The sequence below is a fragment of the Ambystoma mexicanum genome, chromosome 1p (genome assembly GCF_040938575.1).
Source record: "Ambystoma mexicanum isolate Mex_15411 chromosome 1p, UKY_AmexF1_1, whole genome shotgun sequence".
Taxonomy (NCBI): Eukaryota; Metazoa; Chordata; class Amphibia; order Caudata; family Ambystomatidae; genus Ambystoma; species Ambystoma mexicanum.
Window position 1 is genome coordinate 235,452,446 of NC_090921.1, and position 24,367 is coordinate 235,476,812.

Consider the following 24,367-nt stretch of genomic DNA (forward strand, 5'->3'; position numbering starts at 1 on the left):
CAAACTTTCAACTCCTATTCTTTCTTTAAGCTGGGGAAAATGTTCTTCCGATGCGGGTTCACTAGAAATCATAGCTATAGGTTGAATCGGTGGTATCCATTTTTTTAGTAAATTGACATGATATGTTTGACACGACAGTCTAGTGCCAGGTTGTTTCACTTTGTAGGTTAATGGCCCTAACACTTCTTGAATCTCAAAAGGCCCCTTCCAGGTAGCCAACATCTTATTGTCTGAAGTGGGTAGTAGTACCAAGACCTGATCTCCTGTTTTAAAGGTACGTAGCTGGGCCTTTTGATTGTAATACCGTTCTTGGTTTATCTGAGCTTGGAGCAGGTTATTGCTAGCTATAGCCTGTAGTTTCTCTATTCTCTCCCGTAATTGGGAGGCATATTCAGTCAACGATACCTCATTATCCGACTGCTCTTCCCAGTTTTCCTTCAACACATCTAATAGAGTCCTTACCGGTCTCCCGAACAACAGTTCGAAGGGTGAAAAGCCTGTTGACGACTGGGGAGTATTCCTCAGGGACATCAATATCCAGGGTAGCATCCTGTCCCAGTCTTTGCTCTCGGGCGAAGTTGTCTTCCGTAACATTTGTTTGATTGTTTGGTTATAGCGTTCCACCAAACCATCGGTCTGTGGGTGATATACTGCTGTCTTTAAATGATCAATTTTTAGGGTTTCACAGACTTGCTTCAGAACGTTGGACATGAAGTTGGTTCCACGGTCCGTGACAATTTCTCTAGGAATTCCCACTCGTCCAATGAAGGGAACTAGGACATCACATATTTGTTGCGTATTTGTTGCCTTTAGGGGAAAAGCTTCTGGATACCTTGTAGCATAGTCTACAATAACAAGTATGTATTTATGACCTCTTCGGGTCGGCTCCATGGGTCCGACAACATCAATTCCTATCCGGCTGAAGGGTTCAAGTACCAACGGCATTGGTTGCAAAGGTGCTTTCTTGATGTTCGCTCTATTTTTCTTTTGACACTCCTCGCATGCCTGACAAAATCTAGCCACCTGCTGGTATATCCCTGGCCAGTAGAATCTATCTAAAATCTTCTTAGAGGTCTTTTCAGTTCCTAGATGTCCCTCCCCGACCTGTAAATGAGCGACTTCTAGAACCGTGGTATAATATTTGCTGGGTACCAACAACTGCTTCAGCACATCTCCACTCCTAGATTGACTCACTCTATACAGTAGCCCCTTTTCCTTGATGAAATGAGGACCTTCTCCATGTGAAACCTCTTTAGCCCGCTCTGGTGCATATTGGAGTAATGGATCTAGGTCCTGAGCGGTTCTGAAACTATCGCCCTCCTCATCCAACCTCCAATCTACGGATACTGGGCACACATTCCTAGTTCTCCACTCCTCCTTCATCTTCCTCTTTAGTTTCCGACTCTTCTGAGGTTTGGGGTACGGGGAGGTTATTTCCTCTCCATGAAAAGGGGCCATTTCCCACCAGCTCTTCTCAATCTCATGAATTAGTTTAGAGAATTTCGGTAGATCGGAGCCAATCAGTAAGGGTTTCGGTAGACTGGGTAGTACTGCTGCTTTCACTCCGACTGTTTCTCCACCCACCCTGATTTGTATCTTTCTTGCAGGGTAAGCTTTTATATCCCCATGCACACATCTAATAGGAATTTCCCCTGCTGAATGAGGACTATCACCTACCAGATCTGATGTCACCGCTGTCTGCAGACTTCCTGAATCAACTAGAGCTGTGGTAGGCTTCCCGTCGACCTCCGCCTCACAGGTATACAAGTATTGAGACTGTCTTCCGTGTAAAGTTTCCGGGTAGTCTCTCTCTTTCATAGTTTCAAGTACACTCACATCCATTGGTTCTGGTTTTGGTTTCTTTGGACAGAATCTGGCGAGGTGTCCCCATTCTCCACAATCAAAGCATTGTGGGCCTCGAAGAGACGTTGTCGTGGTACGATAATTTGAGGGTCCCTCACTGCTAGGTCTGATCCGGGGGTTCTCCCCTTCGGGTCTTCTCAACATGGAATGAGGCCATCTTGTCTGGGGTGTGGGTTTATTCATCATGACGTGTGGTTTAGAACTTGCTGTGTAGGTCAACACCCGGCCCTGTCCCGCCTTTTGGTATGCTGCCGCTACTTCCACTGCCTCCAACAACGTTAATCTATGGTGTTGTTTGACCCATCGTTGTATTGGGCCGGGTAGCCCTTCTACGAATTGTTCCATTATGACCTTTTCCAATATCTCAGTCGGTGAGGACACAGTGGGTTGCAACCACTTCTCCGCCAGCTCCTTCACTCGGTAGAACAACTGTCTTGGGGTCTCCTCCCCCCCCAGTTTGACCTCTCTGAACTTGATACGATAGGTCTCCTCATCGTGTCCCATCCGTTCTAGGACCACCTTCTTCATGTCTCCATATGTGGTATCCCCCGTGGGATTTGCGGTCTGATAAGCTGACTGCATCTCACCGGTCATCAATGGTGCGATGTAGTGGCACCATCTCTCGGTAGGCCATTGGGCATTTCGAGCGACCCTCTCGAAGTTTACGAAGAAACGGGCTGGGTCTTCTCCTACTGAGTATTTTTGTAATACTGAAGTAGGGACTTGTGGATTATTCCTGATATTGGTGACTTCCAACAACTGCGCTTGCTGCATTTGTAATGCCTGTTGAAACGCTAATCTATCTGCTTGTGCTTGCTGATTCTGCATCTGTATGGCCTGTTGTAGCATCTGTTGTCCCTCGGAAAGGGTCTTAATAAGGTCCTCCATGACGTTCTCAGAATCCCACTTCTGACACCACTTGTCACACTATTGTTTTAAAACATGAATGAGACTCAGAGCCAATACGTAGGTTGTGGATTACAACGTTAATCCTTTCTTTTATTTAATTTTTTAACGTTTTCTTTCTTTTATAGATTGAAAAGGATACGTCTTTTCTTGAACTGGATGCACTTCAGCAGGAACAAGTGGCCACTTTAGATTCAGGTAAGAGTCTGTGGATGTATGTTTCCAACTTCTTTTCCTTTGAACTCTTTAAGACTATGACTTAATGTCTCTTTTCTTTCAGTTCTCTTTCTTCTTGTTTCCTAATGCCTTCTCTCAGTGAGCTGCCTATATCACTTCCTCCGTTCTCTTTCTTAACTCCCTTGTGGTTTCAGAACTCTAGTTAGCATAGGTCTCTTAGTTGCTGCCAGTGATAAGTATTTTGTATTGTCACATTACATGTACTCTTTTGCTGGAATCTTCCTGTATTAGCCCATGAAGCTGAACAGTTTGGGAGTAGCTCTTTCATTACTTTCACTGCCAAAGCTTGGTCTTCAGGTATGGGTGCTATTGCCTCTTACAGCGCTCCACATTTCCTCTCTCTCTCTCTCTTTCTTATCAGTAACTCTCTCGACCTTTACTTTGCCCTGCTTGACTTCGCCTTCTCTCCGTAATGTTGATTAAGACTTGTGCAACCTTTTCTTTCAGTCAGTATCCCCCTTCTCTGTCGCACTGTCTCTTTATCCTTTTCTTTTGAAATTAATGCTGGCGCAACGGCGCTTATTTCTTAACTTCAATCTGCCCTGGAGATCTCACTCGACATCCGTGAGATCTTCACTAAATGCGCAACGGCGCTAACTTTAACAGTCATCCTGCGGCAACAGTCGCTCGAATCCTCTCCTTCCTTCACGTTTAACACGCAGCATTCTCTCTCTCCCTTCTTCTCTCTCACTCCCCTCCGGCAGCTTTGTATCTTGGAAATTGGGAATCTAAGACCCGGCAGCCTGCAGCTACTTTATCTCGGCTCGTCGTGAATCACTTCGTCAATTTCACCATTCCTTGTCAGCCAACTTTGAAAGTCGCGAAGCCACGTCTCTGCAGCCCGCGGAGAATCGCCTCGTCAATTTCACCTTCCGTTGTCAGCCGGCTTTTAATGCCTCGAAGCAACGTCTGTGCCGCTCGTGGAGAATCGCCTCGTCAATTTCACCTTCCGTTGTCAGCCGGCTTTTAATGCCTCGAAGCAACGTCTGTGCCGCTCGTGGAGAATCGCCTCGTCAGTTTCATTTACACTTTTCTTTTCTCCATCTCTTCTCTCCCCTTCATTTCGTCGGCGACCTCCCAACCGTCGTCCTTCTCCTCCTCAGTAAGCCCACGTCAACACCTCGTCCTCCGCATTCCCCTCCTCACGAGGCGTCTCCTAGGCAACCCAAACAGAGTATATACATTAGAGGAAAGTCCATACATCTGTGGCTTCCTGGTCTTCCTGAATGCCTAATGTCTATGTATATTACTACTCATTTATTCTGTAGAGTCTCACTAAATATCGCCGGCCACCTGTAAATGTATATAGTTTTTGCCAGAAATGTAAGTGTGTTAATTAACAGTAGATATGTATACAGGACTAAATAAAAACATCTTGTACTTTTAAACAACCGTCTCCTTCTTACTTGTGTCCTGTTTAATATTGTTTCTTTTTTTAAATCAAACAAAATGTTGTACTAGACATACTTGAAATAATTAGACACAAAATGTGTGGTTGGTATAAATAATAATGTTCTTTTATTACAAACAGAACCTTTGTTTATACAGGCTGTCGTGGGTATAGATATAAAGACATTTACATAAACACGTATTTTATTACAAGCAGCGCATTTGTTTAATCAACAGGTGTGTCTATACTTATAAAAACAGATACATAAACCATATACATATACACAGTACAAAGGTTAAAAACTGTTCTTAAAATTAAGAGAAAACACAGTTACACACTAAACCAGGCATCGCGTTTGGGTTTCTTTTTCTTTTTTCTTCTCTTTACGGAAATATCTAGGGACTCAACATCCTCAGACGGGGTTTTAACACCAGTGTCTTTCAATGTCTCAAGCAGTTCGCGATGCCCCATGTTTCCCACTAAAGTGGCAGGAATGTTTAAGTCCGCAGCAGATTGCATGAACAGATCCCAGCCTCTAGGCTTTTTGTGTCTTCCAAAGGACTGCGGGTTGGTAATGCTGCGCACTAAATCATGGACATTTGAACCTTTGACAGTCGTGCCTTTATATACAAACTCCCCCTTTGCGTTCCAGGGTACCAGCCCCTGCTCGCCGGCCATCTTGTTCAACAATAATTCTGCATTCTTACGATAACGGGGGTTAATGGTGTTCAGGATTTCAGAGACCAGGGGATCAGAAACGGGGTGTCCGGGACTTGTGTTGCCGAGACTCGTGGGCTCTTCAGGGGGCATGTACAATGTTAGCTTGTTCTTCTCACTGGCGGGTTGTCTAAAATGTGTTAAGTATTTCTGGAGAATCGAGGAATAGAGGGTAACCTTGTCGTAGTCTGATAAATCATGCCGGCGTAGGACATCTTGCATTTCAGAATCGATCCGGAGGGTTGCTAATTTTCGAATATCAGGCTCTTCCCGGTTATGGATGCTCAGACCATCCAGCTGACGCTTGTCAACCAGGTACATCTTCTGACTGTGCTCCATTAACCGCCCCCTAGAAGCCTGGTGATCAGAGGCAATGCAAGGCCTAGGAGCGCTCCTATGAAACCTCTGGATTGTTTTAAAAGCTTTCTTTTAACTTTTATGGAGGCCTGCTTCTTGAGGATTAGCTTCTTCTTTTTTAAGACACCTAGTTGACGGCTAGATAGCGGGACGTTCCCCGTGACGGTATTGAAGGCAATCTCGGCTATAGCTGATACTAGATCATCAGAAGCCGAGCACAGAATGGCCCTGCGTTGCTGGGGCGGTGCCGTTACTAGCATTTTAAGGAGAGCGTAGTTCCGGCGTATACGTGCCGTCATGATGGTCAGTCGCTGGTACTAATGAGGTCTGTTTTGCACCTCACCGGGTTTTTCTAGAGGGCTTTTGTATGTAGACAACCGGTAAATCTGGATGCAAAATACCCGTGCGCAATCGGTAGTCCTCTAAGGTGTTTGTCTTTAAATCCACCAATAAGTAGCATAATGTTTACGGGTAGCGTCTTCAAAGGCCTCCATGAAAAATCGGCTGTTACCCGGATACATCTGGCGTGCTAGCACAGAGAGTTGTTGTTTATCTCTGGGGTTCTTAAACAGAATGATATAACTGGCGTTTAGAGTTATCGAGCGGTTGCCCTTGCCTTTGTATAATAAATTCTGTGCAATGTAGCAGATACTAAGGCTCCTATGGTGTGAGTATTGTGTAAAAGCCTTCTCCAACTCGGAGCTCTGACCGCCCTCCATCATGAGATCGTCTACGATAATCATGTTAATAAGGTTCGGTGGTAGCAACCGATCATCATTCAGAGTCTCTGGTAACCCCTCCACAAACTTCAGATGTGGTATTTTAGAGGCCAGTTCGTTATACAAGTTCTGCCAGCACGAATAAAACCAGATGACATTATCAGGTGGTGCCAACATGGTGGTGCGGGCATTTTCTAGGAGCTGTTTAATAAAATAACTTTTACCGCAGCTGGAAGGACCCGCTAGCACGCATGAAAAAGGGTGTTGAAGGCGCGTGTCCATTATGCGCGATGCTTCCTTTTCAGTAACCGTAGGGTAATGTTTTGTAGTCGTTTGTGAGCACCCTTTTATCAAACACCACCCTCAAAGTCTTCTGCAATGTCTGGGTGCTGATCTCCCAGCGTTTTTTCTCCCGCACTATGGATGGCTGTTGCACCACAATAGATTTGATGGTGTTTTCTAAAGTGTACTCACGCACCAGCTCTTACAAACTGTCAAAATTGATCTTCAAGCTGTTGCTGACGTTCAAAGTGATGCCTTTTACTTTCATAGAGACAGCCCCTGAGGATGTGCGATAAGAATATGTTTTGGGCCCTGCAGAAACAAACACTGTAATCTGCTCACCAGGTGCTACTTCACTTGTTAGATTACCCAGATAATCACCCAGTGGTGGATTCTCCTGGCCGGGGGCGCTAACAAAAATGACCGAATCGGTGTCGTGGTACAGACACCTCTCCTGAAGAGCATCCATGACTGTATAAAGTTCCAGACGGGCATGAGCAGTTGTGAAACAGGCGATGAATATGTTTATATTGTTGGAACACGTAGGGAACTCCTCAGCGTATTTCCAACAGAGGCATGCTGTTTCCTCATCTATAAACTGCAGGCTTGAAATGTCATAACCTGCGTCAAAAAGATAGGCTGTCAACTTGTCCGGGTCAGTTATAATAGATGTGTTTGGTAAATTTGTTCTCTGAGCAAATTTACCCCATAAGGAATTCAAGCACAGCTTGGCTAGCTGTCGTCTGGAAGGGTTATTCTCGATGAATTCTGGTCTTAAACGGACACCCTGATGTGTGTAATAGTCATCTATGTACTTCTGTCGGGTTGCGGGGTCATCGCAACCCTCGGGGTATCCTGAAGATTCTTGTTTGCTCCGCAGGAACATACGAATGTACTCGCAAAAGAGTTCTACCGTAATATTCTCAAAGTGCCATATTTCATGAATCTTCCCCAGACGATACCCTTTCTGTAAGGCCACGTCTAGCTCGACGGTACACCAGGTACCCGTGATCGAGCGTTCCTCATCGCTATGTGTGCATTTTTCAGTCTGTTTTGACTCTGCCCAAGCCATACACAGTGGGAACATGAGCTTACCAGAAACCCGCTGAGGGAGGACCGGAAAATAAAGCTTCTTAGGGGGGTACACTTGGCATTTGATCAGCCCAAAATACTGCCTAATATCCCCAAAATTTTCATAGATGATACGCAGGTGCCCATAAAGGATAGGGTTTTGAATGGTTGACAAAGGGGTAGAGGCTGGTGAAGTCTAAGTACTGTATCTTCTCTCCCGGGGCTGTTTCGTGATAGAGCTTGATGACATTAGTCCTACCTCCAAAAAGAGCGTCACGCGGTTCTAGGGGTTCTGGTAAGTTCTTATGCTTGAGAAAAACCTTTAAATCTGAATCTTTTTTCAACATTTCAGTCCACTCATGCTCCCAAAGTGTAATAACGCGCAGACCCCTGGTCTCAAGAATTTTCTTTTTTAAAAGAGTTCTCCTGTAAAGATGATCATACGTACACGCCGTCAGGGTGTTATAGTCATCTTTCTTATAACAGTTTGGACACCCATGATAAAAACACCCGTTAAACTCATAGGCCAGTTGCACCCCGTTTAAAGAAGCATAGCCGTCTAGAAAATAGGGACCAATCTTTTTATCTCCTCCCCGCAGGGCATGCTGTATAGGTGTCTTGATCTGTTGAGACATATACATTAGCCACTGGATGGAGGGTGTGGAAAATCGTTTCTGGCAGCCGTGATACATGTCTGGGGGTATGTGGGCTATTGTTTCAGACTTTAGAAACAGCTGCTTGTATATATGCATACACATGCTAGCCAGGGTGATGAATGTAAAGGGATCTACATATGTAACAAAGTTTATCTTCATCTCTGGGTTTTCAGGATCATCCATAGTGTGCACCTGTCGGGTCATGTCTATGATGCTGTCTCGCAAACTGTTGCATGCTGTTCTCAAAATATTGACGTCTTCACGACAATAGGTTTTTAGTTCTCTCTTAAAATCAAAAACCTGTGTTCGGGCCTCCGTATACCATTTAATAAACGCCTCCTTGTCATCCGGCATCATGTATTCCGACCCATAACACTCCATAGGGGGGATGGCTCCCACATAATTCTGATTCTGTACCGTATTAAAGAAATGTGGGAAATACCCTTTGGACCCTGGGAAACCAAAAGCTTTAGGCAGTTTGCTTAATTTCATGGGTAGAAAATTCAAACTGTCGATAAAGCGGATTTTAAGGGCTGGCACAGCCAGGAGTTTCAACTTTGCACCCTGAGTTATCAGCTTGACATCGACTCTCTCTTTAATCAGTTGTTGTATTATGAAGAAGCCATCGTAGCCCTGACTTTTGTGAGCCAAAAAGCTATACCCCTGGAATTTATTTGTCAGAAATGTGGTAATGAAGTGGCTGACACAGTCAATTCCCGCGAATGACCAGCTGGCGTCACGAGTCAGATGCCTGGCATAGATATAGTTGGGTATGTGTATGCCGGTCTCTTGCATGCACTCCATATCGAAGATTATGTAATTCTCGGTTTTGGCTATTTCTTTTGGGTGTGTCATATAACACTGGTGTTCGTCCAAGGAGACCACTTCTACATCACAGCGGGGGCATATCTGACCCTTACAATCATGATTGGCCTTTATAAAACGGCCGCAGGAACTGCAGTCTGTTTTAAGACGACATACGACTATACCTTGAGACGCCTTTTCAACGTGTTGTTGAAGACAGTCTTTGGACCGGGCAAATGTTTTACACCGAGGACATTTAAAACCTGATTCACTGGTCACCACGCAACCGTCTCTCTGACACATGTTGCAGTGTAAGTGGAATCTGTGAGCGGTCTTATTGCTGTATATGTGACAACAATGGGGGCATAAATTGCGAGCCCCTAGGAAACTCTGAAGGTTTAAGATTCCATAATAGTGCTGCTCGTGGTGTAAAATATATACAGTGTTCTTATTCACACTGTCACCTGCCGGGAAGTATTTCCAAAGCCTGTCCTCATTACACAGGATTTTGATAGGCACGCCGAAGTGTTCCTCAAATAAACGCAGATCATTAAAGCCAACCAAAACATGAGGTGGTATACCCAATATGCTGTGAACCTCCATAGCTCTTGCCTGAATGTATCCATCCGTAACGGTCCTAGGCTCTAGCAGGCCTATAATGCTTGCAGCCATACATATGTTCAGGTCCCCATAATTAAAATCCAAGAGCCAGCGTTTCTTCTTGGAAACCACCATACTGTAAAGTGTTTTCTTCAGGGGTCTGTACACACCGCCCTCTCTAGCCCTGACAACCACCGACACGAGTCTCAAGGGCTCGGTTACGACCAGTGCCGCCTTACTTTGTAGCAGTTTTCCAATTTTTCTAGAAACTGCAAAACATCAAAGGTCTGCCGAAACGATCGCCTGGTGAAAAGAGGCCTGTTTAAAACAGTGCTGTCTAGGCGTATCTGGACAAAATCGTTAGGCCCAACAGTTTCAAGAATCTGAGAGATGAGCCTTTCAGTAGTTTCTGTGATCATTAAGAGACCTTGACCGGTTGATCTTAACCTATCCAGATTTAAAAAGCGGAACACCTCATAGTGTTCAATGCTTCGAAACTTTGGTAGATCTCGCTGGTATGTACCCATACTCTGTAAGAAAACCGTGCCAGCTTCATCCTGAGGGGGTGTGTTTTGGGGTTGCGCCTCTAAATCTTTAAGGGCACGCTGCATGATTATCATTTTAGCTTTTCTCAGGCGTTTGAGAAACATTTTCCTCTGCCTGAGGGTTTGAAGCCATTTTAAGCGACATGCCAGTAAATCTTTTAAAGCGGGACCTTGTTTTTTATCAGGGTTTGATGGGGTGTTTGCGTTTTCCAAACTAGCCGCGGTATCTCGGGCACTGCATTTAAGCAGGGCTCGGCTGTACCCATCCCGGGGTCCACCCCTAATCTTAAAGGCTCGGGGCCTTCTGCAATATCAGGTCGGGTCTGTATATGCTTTTGTAGCGCCCATTTCTTTTCAAGTTTGTTTTTAAGAGTTGGGGATGTGTTCTTTTTCATCCCTTTTCTAGCTGCGGTGTTCACCCTGTTTTTAGAATCCCTAGCGAAAAGGGCGTGTTTGGCCTTAGACACGCGCTTACGCATATCGACTAGATCTTTTTTACCAAACAGGTGTCTCACGCGCCAGGCTTGGCGTCATAATCTAGAGCTGTTATGTGGGCCTGTTAAGTGTTTTTCCTTTCGCCGTTTTTTTAAACCGGGAGGCCCAAATAACTGTTTTACAACGCCACCCCTTTTAGAAGCACGAATATTTACAAAACCGTTGGTTGTATTGAGATTCACCGGATCTGTGGTATTTAAGGGGTGTATATTAGAATCTGTACAAGGAATGACAGGTGTATGTCGTTGTTGGTTTATACCGTTGGGACCCCTGTAGGACAGATCAAGTGGTTTCGGGGGATAGCCTGTTTCACGGATGACAGATGCATATACGCAGTTTTGAGAACCTATTTTTATGGGGGAATCTGAAATTATTATAATATGCGCTGCCTCTAGGACGACCCTGGTGTTAGGTTGAACGCCCACACGTTCTATAGCTTCAGAAGTACTAATAGATCTCTCAGGGTTGGGGACCGTAGGTGAGTATGCATGGGGGGTGTTATATCTCCATAGCCAGGGGGCCACAGGAGCTGATGACCAGAGCCTATGTGGGTGGGGATTGTTGGAGAGTACACAGGAGGCGGAGTGATCTCACCCCAAACGGGGGACCCCTGTGGCAGACTATCAGAGCCTATGTGGTTGGGGCTCGTTGGGGAGTACAAATGCGGGTGTGGGATCTCACCACAGCTGGGTGTCCACGGACGCGGGCTAACCGCCCCTCTGTCTAAAACGTTTTCGGAGCCCACTACCGGGAGCCCCGGGCCTGGTGTAATCACACCCCTGAGCTGTGTCTCTTGGGGAGATCCAACGTTCACAGGTGCCACTGGTATGGGTGATTCAAGAGTCTGGGTTATATGATTGTTGGGCACAATAACACATTGGGGGTTAATGGGTACTACAATGTTTGCACACCCTTGAGACACCCTCCCCCTGTTAAGCGATAAACCCCGATTTTTATTTAAAATGAACTTGTTTGCAGACCCTTGAGACCCCCGCCCCCTGTTAAGCGATAAATCCCGATTTTTATTTAAAAGGAACTTTACTGCCCCATCTAACACAGAGTTACAAATAGCGGCAGTATACACCAGCGGTGTAGGTGGCTGACCTGCAACTGGCAGGGTTCGAGCTGTCGGGGTCACAGAGGACGGTTGCGCTATGGCTTCTTTCGCAGTAGCAAGGCACGCCCCTAAAAATGAAAGAAAAAACGATTTTAGTTTTATATTAAAGAATAAGCAGTACTTTACAATACATTGTTCCGGTAAACCGCAAGGTTTACAAACCCCCATTAAAATATTAAAGAAACTGGGTGGTAAAAAAAAAAAAATAGTGCCTAGCAACATTCTAGAATAACATGATCGGGCCGTTATGGTGTTTTACAAAGACACGCTGAAATATTAACAATCCCTGTTAAGGAAAACAAAAACAAAAAAAAGAAAGGAGGGGTTCTCCGTGATGCTTTATGCATGCTTACATTCTGGACCCTTGGTAGGGTTCTTCCTTTTTAGTGACGTGTTAGCCACAGGTGCTGGGTATCTGGCGTGGGCCGTGGGGGTGGCATCAGAGGTTGATGGTCCAGTGGACTGGGGAACTGACGGGGACAGTGCAGGCATTGGTCCTACAAGAGGTGTATCTGCAATAAAACCAAAGAAAACATTTACCACCATGTTCTACTTCAAAGAGTCACATGGCAGTCCTATGCTTCAAATACATAATCATGTTTTACACTAAAGACTCAATTTGTGGAAAGCATCAGGACCCCTATGAAAACAGGGTTCGACCTTTAATGAACATATCTAAAGTGAAAGTAATAATTACCTGCTACAAGACCCGATGCCTCTCGCACATCTGCAGAAGCGGCGCCCGCATGGATCACCGCTAGAAAATAAGGAAACAACATATGTTATTGTAAATACCCAATATTAAATAACTATAATCATCTTATGCTCATGCCATAAAACTACATTATGTATATTAATAACAGTTACTAGTAACATCTGTATTAAAAGTACACACCGGCGGTATCGATACTAGGAATTCCGTATTCTGCCAAGAGGTCGATAAGTGCTTCGAAATTTATACATGCGTCTTCCAAGGAGGCATCCCATGCAGCATAACCATCTGCTGGAAGCAATAAATAAAATAAATAGATAAATAAATAAGCCTCGGGTCTCCCATACTGCAAATGCCCAAACCTTGGGGGTAACAGACACCCGCACGCACAAGAAGCACAACACCCCCTGCTTGGGGCCCTTATTAACTGTGGACCCTTGGGGATCAACTCGATGGGGACCTGGACGGGGAGGCTAATAGTTCTGGCCAGCCTTGATGCATAACATTCTTTAAAATGTACAATATAACACATCTTATCAAAAAAACCTTATCCCTAGTGTGTGGGTCAAACCGTGTCACAAAAGAAATGAATGGCCATTTTGCAAATGTGCAATACTTTTTTCGTTGGTGCCTGAGACAATCTTATGGCCCAGGCAGACCCCAGACAACCCATGGTTCTGGGTTGGGGCTATCCGCTTTGACCAGGGTTGATGAATAAATATTATTTAAAAACCCAAAGTACCCCATTGTGGTGTTGATTCTTTGTGCTAACTTTATCAAACAGTAACATCAAACATAGTGCAAATGCCTTCCAGAGTTATTTCAAAACAGCCTTCTGAAAGTTAATGGCTTAATTGGAGCAGTAAATATGCTACTGTTGTAAAATAAAATGCCTAAACCAGGTGTGCCATCATCCCTTTGATTTATAAAGAACAGGGTGTATAATTCAATGAATGCCTGTAACCCGCGGGTGCTTTAAAGCTTCTGTAAACATTTATTTATTTATTTATTTTTGTCTTAAAAGAACATGCATGTCTTTCAAAAATGAATGCGGTATTCCTCATGTGTGTTTTATAGAGACTGTAAACCAGGGCTCAAGTCAGGGTAAATGAGAAACATTGACTGTCCACTTTGAATTTATGAGTTAAAGTCAACCTCGTGGATCGAACATCAGGCGGCTTGCCGCCAGACACTTCACCAGTGCACTATAGAGCCTTATGAAAAATAAACAACTAAAAGTTAAATGCCCCATTTTGGTTCTGCAAGATCCAGGGAAAACATTTGTATTCGGCCTTGGATTTTAAAGCATGCCCATATTTTAACGTTTTCAGAAACACTATCAGAAGAAAATATCTGCGCTTGGTTTTGTGAGTGTGTTGATTTTATGAAAGGCAAATGCCACTCGTCCTGTGCAATTTGGGTGGTTATGCAAAGCCAATTTAATAAAATGTGCATAATTCACCTAAATTGCACAGGACGAATGGCCTTTGTTTTTGACCTCCCCACTTTAAATTTTATTTATTTATTTATTTATGTAGAGTTGGGGATCTGCAGGTGCTGTTTGCGGCTGCAGAGCCCCTTATTTGCCGGCTGGGTTTTATTTTTATTTTTTTTAAATGGTCGGGGAGCTGCGAATTTCCGCAGCTCCCCGGCCACTGGAGCACGTGTGGCACACAGGCCCCCATCCCCTACCCGTAGATCAGGTAGGGGGCCCATTTTTAAATGAGTCCTGGAGGGGTGAACAGGGATGGCTCGGCCCTGTTCACCCCTCCAGGACGAGCACAATGAACAGCCTCAGCGCTGCATGATGCCAGAGCCCCAGGCAAGCGTGTTTCAATAGATAAGGATCATCTTATCTATTGAAACACGCTTGCCTGCGACTCTGGTTTCGTGTTGCTGGGCCTTTGTTCACCAGCCCCCAGCAGCACAACATCAGAGGCAAACCGTGCGCCTCTTGATACAGATGCACATTTTTCGTTTTAAAAAGAAATACAGGCGTGGATTTGCATTAAGATGACGGTTGTTTGCAGCCGTCATCTTAATGCGGACCACGTCTGTATTTCTTTTAAAAAGAAAAACATGTATCAACATTGAGATGTCTGGGGCTTTCAGCGGCCATCTGCACCATGTAGATGCTAATACAGCTACACAGGGCGGATGACCACTGCAAACCGCGCTCATCTTAATGTTAATAGCTTGCAACGGTGCGGGCTGCATCCGTGGCGCCTGGGACACAGTGCTTTAAACGAGCTGGGCCCCCAGGACCTCATAAGGAAGCCTAACTCCTGAAAGGGGGATGTCAAGGCGCTACATTTAAGGTGCATTTGGTGTAGCGCCTAGACACCCGCTTTCAAGAGCTAGGCCTGCTTTTTATGAAAAGTAGGCCTAGCTCTTGAAAGCGGGTGTCTAGGCGCTACACCTAAGGAGCATTTGGAGGAGACTGGTGGGTTTAAGTGTTATGTCACAAATAAACTCATATTATAATTCATTCATCACAGACTAAAATGCTCTTAAATTGTAAAAAATAAATATTTAGAATGTGCGAGATTGTGCATTCATGGCAATGCCCCCCTACTACAACATCAAGATAAAACAGGGAACACTGCCGTTTCCAATGGGTGCATAACCTTGACAAGGGGACCAGAGCCCCAGATAGAAATAAAGAAACCCGCAAAACTGGGACACCTCATCACACCCCGCCACGGGGTCCCATGGCTATGCAAACACAATACAAAGGGCCACATTATTATTATCATTATTATTATTATTATTTTTTCAAAAGACAGGCCAGACTGGTAATTGTTTTTTAAAAAGCTAATATGGTGCAACTACACAGATGTCTTTAAAGCACCACACGCTGACCATTGTTTTAAACATAGCGGCCCCCGGCATTTACCCCAGAGTCTAACAAACAAACATATGTTGTACCTATGCACATATATATATTTTTAAACACAGTGGCATGTCAATAATTAAATATAAAAGATAGTACCTGGGGCAGGAATAAAATCTAACACAGCCCCTAGTGAAAGGTCTGGGAAGAGGTCCTGTAGATAAATTAGGAAAAGTTAGCATTTTACATAAAACTAATGGAGGCTGCAGCATGTCAGAGTTTATAGACCCCGTACCTGATAGTCTGTCTGATCCTGCTCCTGCATGGTAGCTGTAACGAGCAGGATGCCTTCACACACACAAACACTGGGTCTGCAGATGGTTAATTCGTAACAGGCGTTGCACAAGGGCTGACAACAGTTAAGACACCCCTCTTTATAATGGTATCTCAAAAGTGGCGGGCTTTGCAGATATCTGTGAAATTAACTCCAGATGGTCACCAGCTTTTGCCGCTCAAGATAAGGCCCTAGGGCTTTGAGACCGGATCTAAGGGTCTTGGGGGAAGGGGAGGGCTGGGGGATGCATGGTCAGCCGGATACCATCCTCCCGGAAATTCCAAGGGCTCCTCCACCGCTTGGGGCTGCCGGGGTTTGGCAGCATCCCCCGGAAATTCAATATGATCCATCAGAGCTGCCCCTAGGGCCTCAGACCCCAGCACTTCCACCCTACACATCCTGCTGAGGGCTGCAAGAACAGGCCATGCGGACACCAAGGCCATTTCCGGCCTCCCCTGGAATTTCAGAGATGTACTTCAACAGCATGTCCGCTGGGCCTGTTCCTTTTGAATTACAGCTGTAACACCACGGGGCCTGATACATCTGCTGATTTTTTAGCTCTATATATACAAGGCTATCTGTGGGGGGCTGACCTGATAGCTTTGGCTGGTGGGCCTGCCAAATCTGCAGCCGAGCTCTTTGAAAAGGCCAGAGACCTGCATGGATGCCCATGGCCCCATAGCCTTTGCAAAGAACAGGGGCCAGGCTATGGTTCCTGTCCTATTACCACATCAGATCTTGTGATTATTTATATATATATATTATTCTATTTATTTATTTTTTTCCAAAAAATACTAGATATCCTTTTTAGCACAATGACCCCTGGCCAATGCCCAAAGTTGCAATCTTATGTACACCTTGATGCACCTGCCGGTCGCGTTGATGCTGTTTAATCAGAGTTTCCCCCGACCTTCAGGATCAGCTTGTACATCCCCCAATACTCATCTGTATATATATATACACACCCTGCACGCCACGCCCCACCCTTCAAAACACCGCTCCACACTTCCGGTTCTTTGTGGGGGCATCCGGAGGAAGTCCCCTTGGGGCCCAACCCTTGGGGGGACCTTCCCGATAGCCCCCCATTGATGTCACATCCGGTGGGACACCCCCGCTAAGGAACCAGGGTCTGTTAAACACACCTACAGCACTTCCGGGACAGGATTTTGCCCAGGCAGAACTTCCGGGGGAAACCCGAGGGAGCCCCGCCCCGGATATGACATCATAGGGACCGGATATCCCGCCCTAAAGGGGCGTGGAAAGCTGTCAAGGCTCGTTTGATGAGGAAAGGTATCATTGTACACTACTTACATATTATAAAGGGGATATGAATGCTGTCACTGCTGAATCTCCGTCTTCTCAAACCGTCCTCTCGTTCTTCCTCTCTGTTCTCGAATCAAACCCTCTGCTTAGTTCTACAAACTACACATCCCCAGCCTACAATGCCCCTTTACTGTGCGGTTTCCATTAAAAACTCAAAAGCAAAAGCAAGTTCATATTAGTAATGGCATATCCAATGTAAACGCGCAACAATGGTGATCTAAAAGCAGGCTTAGAACTCAGAAAGCAAATGGCTAATGCTGGGCCCTTAACCCTTGTGCCACAATTGCTCGCTCTAGATATTGGCATTTTCCCATTTTCATCATATATCAGGAATCACCTGTGCAGTTTGTATCAGCACCTGAAGATGCTGCCTTTCTTTTCAGAGAAAATGTTGAATAGCCCAAATGGCCAGTCTCTAAGCCTGCATGTGCATTCCTGGCCATGTTGGGGTTACCTACTACTGAATGCTGCTCATGGTTTGACTTCTCAAGCTAGATGTATGCGCCTTGTCCCTTATCCTGCCCAGCTTGCTGTAAACATACCCAGAACTTAACATTAGATATTCCTTTACCATCCCGGCAACATCACTAAACAAACAAAACAGCTTTTTTTGGTGTAAACAATGCCTACACCAGAGATCGCAAATATACACTTTTGGTACTGCTACTGACATAGCGCTATGAAATGTATCCAGGGTGCTATATTTCTGCAACTTCTGCTTCACGCCCGGCTACAATAATCTATAAACATATTAACTGACATCCATAGATATCAGTGTTGTGCCAAGACCACTCTTTTGGCTCACCACTAGTTTGAGTAAATTTAGACGCCAAATGTTGTCGTTCAAAATATGCTCTTCAGAACTTTATTTTTTTTATCATTTCTATGTTAACATGCCATGTTCTCCTGGTGCCTCCAACAAAGAGGAGGCGACCAAGGCGCTGTGGCAATAAACTAGTCACCTAATTGTTTCGTACCTGCGTATGCCCAACCTACCCCTCGTATCCCCTCTTTTATACCCATTCAGGACACACCGCCCTACCCACTGCATGTGGCAGGGAAAGAAAACGGGAGGAGATGCATCAATGGGCTGCCGTAGTGGATAGGGAGGGTGCCAATTGGGTGGAGGGGGGGCTTGCTCTGTTGTGAGAAACATTACAGCATAAATAAAACCATTGCTACTGTCCGCAATCTTTTCCATACCACTCTTGAAAAGAAATTCTTGTTCTCGGTCACAAAATAACACCATGAACCGTGCAACGCCTTTGCGTACAGAAACCATGGAAGTTTATTTGTTTTTTTGCCGTCAGATTTCCCATTTGTGTGATTATACCCCCACATGTGACCCGCACATTTCAGACCTAGCCCTGCTTGGCCTCATTGCACGGCCAAAAGTACAGGTATTGTTTTCGGCAATGGCTTAACATGAATGAGCACTGCCTTTATACAAAACAAACTAGTCACAGCTTAAACATAAGCTTTCATGTCACACCCCGATCGGCAGCATTGCAGGCACAACACCTAGCTCCTGTGCCACTGCTTGCTTTCAGTTTGCTCTTACTGCTTTCCTCACCACATGGGTCAGGTACCAAACACGTCTCTCTGGGTATTACTACCGCTCTACACCGTTGCAAAATAACATTCCCTTCAACACTTAGAAGGGACCATGATAACTGATGTGGCGCATTTGGCACCAACACGGAAGGCAAAACAAAAACAGGGGGAGAGATGCTCTGTGGCTTCCCTGGACAAAGTGGAAAAGCAATCAGACAAGAAAATATGGGGGCGGTAGGTCGGGGCACCATGTGCTGCTCATGAAACAGAACCTATGCCCTGTAGACAGGGGCCGTGCTGGCTCTCTGACTCTCAAACCTTACTCGCCTCATTAATGAAATTACAGCACACCCAACACTATGTTAAATGTGGCATTGCAAAAGAGCAGTTCTTTATGGGGAAGGAGGTCCCCACACACTGCATGCACGCTCATGAAATGTGGTACTGACATGACATGCAGCATGTGGCTGTTCAATGGAGCCTGTGCTTTATATCACAACAATTTGAACAGTAGGAATTCACAGCCATTGCCACACAAGGACTTGTGGGTGATGCAAAATGCCTGTTAACAACTGATGTGGTTGTGGGAAAAGGCTAGAGAAAGGCAGTGGTCGGCAGATGTGATATCTACAGCCTGTATCTAGGGATATATTTGGGGGAGCAGGGGCGCCAACTATGTTTCCTGCCTGGGGTGCAATCTGGTCTAAGACCGGCCCTGCGGGCAGGCCAGCAGGGAATAGAGTGCCACTACTTCTTTTCATACACTTCGACCACTGGTGCCTGTTTTGATTCCCAACACAAGTAACTTATCAACAGTGATCCCTATGCATCACTTTATTTCCTCCCTTTTCTCCTCAGGTCACTTGGGAGCAGAGAGACAGCGTATCTATGTCCAGCACTCCGGAGGCCAGAGTGCACAAATGAAAGGCAAAATTGATAGGGGGCATGCAGGAACTTGCTGGTGCAGTGGGTATTGTACCGGGGTAGTTTATGAACACTTATGGAGCCACTTGGAGGCGTTGCTAGACTCGCAATTAGCTTTATAAAACCGTCCTCTAGCCCCCTGTGCGGATGGGCCATTAATCACCTTAACCCAAACAAGACCACCACTTAAGAAGTGAGCACACGGTTGTGCATAAAGCAAGTTTATTGTACTAAGCTCCAGGGACTGGTTAGATGGTGTTGCTGGACCAAACTAACCCAAGTTTCAACAATACAACATCAGTTGGCATCTTACATACTTTTTGCAACAATTAAAACACTTCCAGATGCTCTATAACAATCCACCCCCCAAATATGATTGGACAAAAACCTTTCCAAAGAAATCCCATCTTCTCCCAATTCTTCCATTTTCATTGGTCAGTTTTATCTTGATAGTCATCTTCAGATCATATTCAGAACACACCTTCTTAGGATTTGTCCGTAGGAAGCCATGACGTCAGTACATGATTAAACATTGGTATTGAAAACATAATTCATTGTTAGCAATAACTGGACTACGACCTTTAAGTGTGATTGCACATGGTCCGCTTACACATTTTAGAAACTAGAGGAAGGCCTGAATAAACAGGATCTCAACTACCCCAGACTCCTGGCGCTGCTGAAGACCTACTAATTTATATGTCCACAACTCAAGAAAATACAGCCTCTGATGACCCGTAAAAACATTTAACTGCCAGACACCCTGGCCTCGGGCCTCATTTTGATTACCACCATACAAATGACCAATGCCCTCTAGTGACTCCAATCCAATGAGTGAGATAACATCTGTTCCCTTGCAGGACTGTTAAATTATAAACTGTGTCCTGTTTGTAAGCTGACTTTCTTACTAGATGACACATTTTTCTTTCTGTCAAGACTGTCCCTGCTACTTGAAATTCACGTGCAGCAGTGAACCACGGAGATTAAAATTACTGTTTTACTCATTTTTCTGCCATCTGAAAACCTGAGAAATTCAGTTTGAATCTCAACATGTATTTTGCAAGAGAGTCCCAACTACCTTTATACAAAGCACCCCGTTGTGTAGATTGTTTTCATGTTGCATTTGCAGTTTATTCCTCTAGCGAAGATCTATTATGTATACATTCTAAACAACTGTAACATTAAAAGTAGCGAAATTCTATTATGTATACATTCTAAACAACTGTAACATTAAAAGTAACATATAGTAACATTGATAATTAACTGCACTCGATAAAAATGGATTTCCACATTGCGCCTAGTTTGCCGCCATCCCCCATCATCAATGTGGTGCGCTCAACATTAATCCCTTGTAATAATGGAGACCCTTCCTGACCACCCAGGCGCCCCCAAAAATGTAAAGGGCAACTCCTCTGTTGTCAGCGCTGCCATATAAGGCGGGCAATGGAATAGAAAAATGTGCCCTTCCCAAACTAGTGCTGCAACGCCAGATTCCCACATCATAATGCAAGAACTATAGGGCCATGATGCTGGGTATTGAAAGACAAACGCCTATGCCAGATTCCCACATCAGAATACCAGAACTATAGGGCCATGAAACCGGCTATTGAAAGGCAAACGTCTATGCCAAATTCCCACATCAGAATACCAGAACTATAGGGCCATGAAACCGGGTATTGAAAGGCAAACGCCTATGCCAGATTCCCACATCAGAATACCAGAACTATAGGGCCATGAAACCGGGTATTGAAAGGCAAACGCCTATGCCAGATTCCCACATCAGATTACCAAAAATATAGGGACATGAAGCTGGGTATTCCAAGACAATCAGACCCACCATAGATGTGTGACGTTGAGTAAAATGTCAACCCAGGAAGCACCTTGGTTTCAGAATTAAGCAGTGTAGGTTTTTTTTTTTTTTTAACGGGAGTTGGCTCACGTTTGCCAAAAATAAACTGCGTCCCTGGGTGGGCTTGAACCACCAACCTTTCGGTTAACAGCCGAACGCGCTAACCGATTGCGCCACAGAGACAATGTGTGCCGGGTGTGCAAAAGCCATATATGTAGGCTAATCGTGCAGGCCTGGATTTAGGTCCTGCGGGAGGTGAAGAATTCATCTTTTATAAAAGCAAGTGTTAAGGCGGCAGGGGCCTGGCTGCTGCTTAACTCCTCACACCTCCTTCCTACCAGCAGGGCGGGCTGAGAATGTGCCACCTCCCGTAGGGGCCCATTTCAATTTGAAAGTGGGGGCGGGGAGGTGCTTAGAGCGTATATTAGCCTGAGAAGCACGGGCGTATCCCGCATTGCAATAGTGGGGGTTGGGGGTGAGCCATGAACAAAGTCCTGCTACTTTTCCCCCTAAATGCAGTGGGTGCAATTGCATACGGTCTCATTCGAGCCCCCACACCACCCACCCTGCCCCAATCTACTTTTTTGGTAACAATAGTAGCTGATGGCATTTTAACACATAACAAAAAAATGAAAACTGCAGGATCATTACATTTGCAGGAAACTCATCTATAAGAGCTCTGTCCGGGTGCACTGGGGCAAAATCATGCAAACATCCTACTTTCTATATGGATTGCACCTACAGAAGTGACTTCCCAGAAAAAAGACATTGCTAGGAGCATCATCAGTCTTTGGTACTTGGAGTCACCTTGTAAGTGACTTTAGAATACCTTGCCATGAGTAAGCCAAGTGGCAAATAACTTTGTGGTGCAAAATACATAAATTGCACTCGTATTATATATGGAGCAACTCTACAGTCATTAGGCATTGAGGCTTGGCCAGGACAGCTGCCCTTCATAATGTAGCCTCGAGCGTGGAGTCTATAATGGCAGCAGTCCGTGGCAGCAGTAAGCCTTCCCAAAAGTGGTTGTAACTGGCCCAAAGACGACATCTTGTGCATATGCTCTTATCCAGTGCATGCCAAAGAATGGTCTAGATGTCACCTGCTCCATCTTGTCAGGCGCGTCTCCTGGGCTGCAAGTCGCCTTCACGTGTGCTGACCGTCGGCGCTAAAGGGCCAATGGGAATGCACTAAGAACATTGATACTAGTAGCTATTGCTTTCTAACAAAAGGACCAGTGGCCGGTTAGCTCAGCTGGTTAGAGCGTGGTGCTAATAACGCCAAGGTCGCGGGTTCGATCCCCGTACTGGCCACATTTGTTGTTTCCTTTTAAATTGGAGTTTCACGCATGAAGAACTCTCATTGGACCCATATGAAAGCTATACACAGTAGCCATAACTTAGATTGAACCCAGCATTATTTATTTGGTTGAAATGGCAAGAATTACAATAGTACTAGCAAACGAGCAAACTGACTACACCCTCTAGGCGTCCTCTGCATGAAGGAATGTGAGTCCAAAATGATGCTAACATAACACGCGTCGCCGTGCCTATGGTCAGCAATATAGATGAAACACACACCTTGATGGGAAAGAAAACAGAACAACCAACCCCTGCTCTGGATTTAAAAGACCATGACAAATTGTAACATGCTTATGGTTCCCTCCATAGCACATAAGAAATATACACATGCATGGAAATATGCACATGATATTAGTTAGTATTATATATTTCACATAAGAACAATATATACAGACCTGGGATATGCACAGGGCGTTGCTTCATATTACACAGTTGATTGCTGCAGTATAAAAGCTCTATTAAATGGCATATGTCATTATGTTCCTGTAGCCCTTGGTTACAATATGTTAAAATGGAATTTGTTTCATTGGGCCATTTGCATTTATTTGCAGACCGCTTTACATGGTTTCAATCCACATAAAAATGAAGGGGACTGACATATCTAGAGTTTAAAAATTAACTAAGGTTAAGGATCGAACTATTCGAGTTTCAGGTGGACCATTCTCTAGATAATTTTGTTCTTAATAACGTACAGACATTTATATATAATATAGACATAGAACAAAGAGCAATTAAATGAATGAAAAATAGAACATCACAATTTTTAAAAAATGTTAAAATTGTACAAATTTACCAATTTCAAACAATCCTATCAAATACTATTATAGCACCACCGTTAAAATAGCATGTCATAATGCATCACATTTTTCATAAATCTGTTTTCAAAAATTGACCAAAGCTAACAGAAGAGACATTTGTCTGCCATTTGTCTGCCATGCATTAGCTTCTGCCAAAGATGGCTCCCAATAATACTATAAATGTAATATACATGGCGTCCAATAAAGATTATTCTTTGTTTGGTCAATGCTTTACACTCAGTAACCACATGATAAAGTGTTTCAGTGCCAGAATCGCAGCAAAGTCTGCAAGTTCTCAGTTCATAGGGTATGTGCAATTGAAGGCCTTAGATCTCAAGTGTTGGCAAACAATTCAATCGAAATTTAACATACCATCTGCGAGCTGAGGATGATGGAAACTTCTGCAGATACAATCTTAGTTGGTCAGTAGGAGTGTGTACATCAAACTCTGTCCCTTATTTCTTCACAACCTTTGTAGAGCCTCCATATTCCAGATTCTGTACCAATTTTTGGTGATCTGTTTCAAAGCCGTCAGCAAAACCTTCTTGTTTATGTCCGTAAGGGAAATACATCGTAAACATCTCTTTCTAAAACTCCTAATTAAAATATTGGTTTTTGAACTCATCATTTGTTTTAGGTGGTCTAATATTCCAGATTCATCACTTTCACAAACGTTCCAATACAAGGAGATTGATTAGGACATATATATATATATATATATATATATATATATGTATATTACACAGCCACAGTAGTGGCTGTGTAGTTATGGTTAAGTTGCTGTTTGCATAGGAAGAGCACTTTTTGGGTGGCTTATGCTCCCCTTGGACGAATGCTCACCAAAATTTGCAAAAAAAAAGTATACAGGCAACTCTGAATTCTTTTTGCAAAGTTTGGTAATGTTTGGTCCAGGGGGAGAAAAGT

General features: G+C 44.5%; 2 non-coding genes across 2 annotated transcripts; one reads left to right on the forward strand and one right to left on the reverse strand.

The window, feature by feature from the left end:
* Positions 1–21,394: 21,394 nt before the first annotated feature.
* Positions 21,395–21,468, reverse strand: TRNAN-GUU (transfer RNA asparagine (anticodon GUU)). The gene has a single exon. It is a non-coding gene; the product is annotated as a tRNA-Asn (tRNA).
* A 1,056-nt stretch (positions 21,469–22,524) lies between these two features.
* On the forward strand, positions 22,525–22,598 carry TRNAI-AAU (transfer RNA isoleucine (anticodon AAU)). Its single transcript has one exon. It is a non-coding gene; the product is annotated as a tRNA-Ile (tRNA).
* Positions 22,599–24,367: the final 1,769 nt, after the last annotated feature.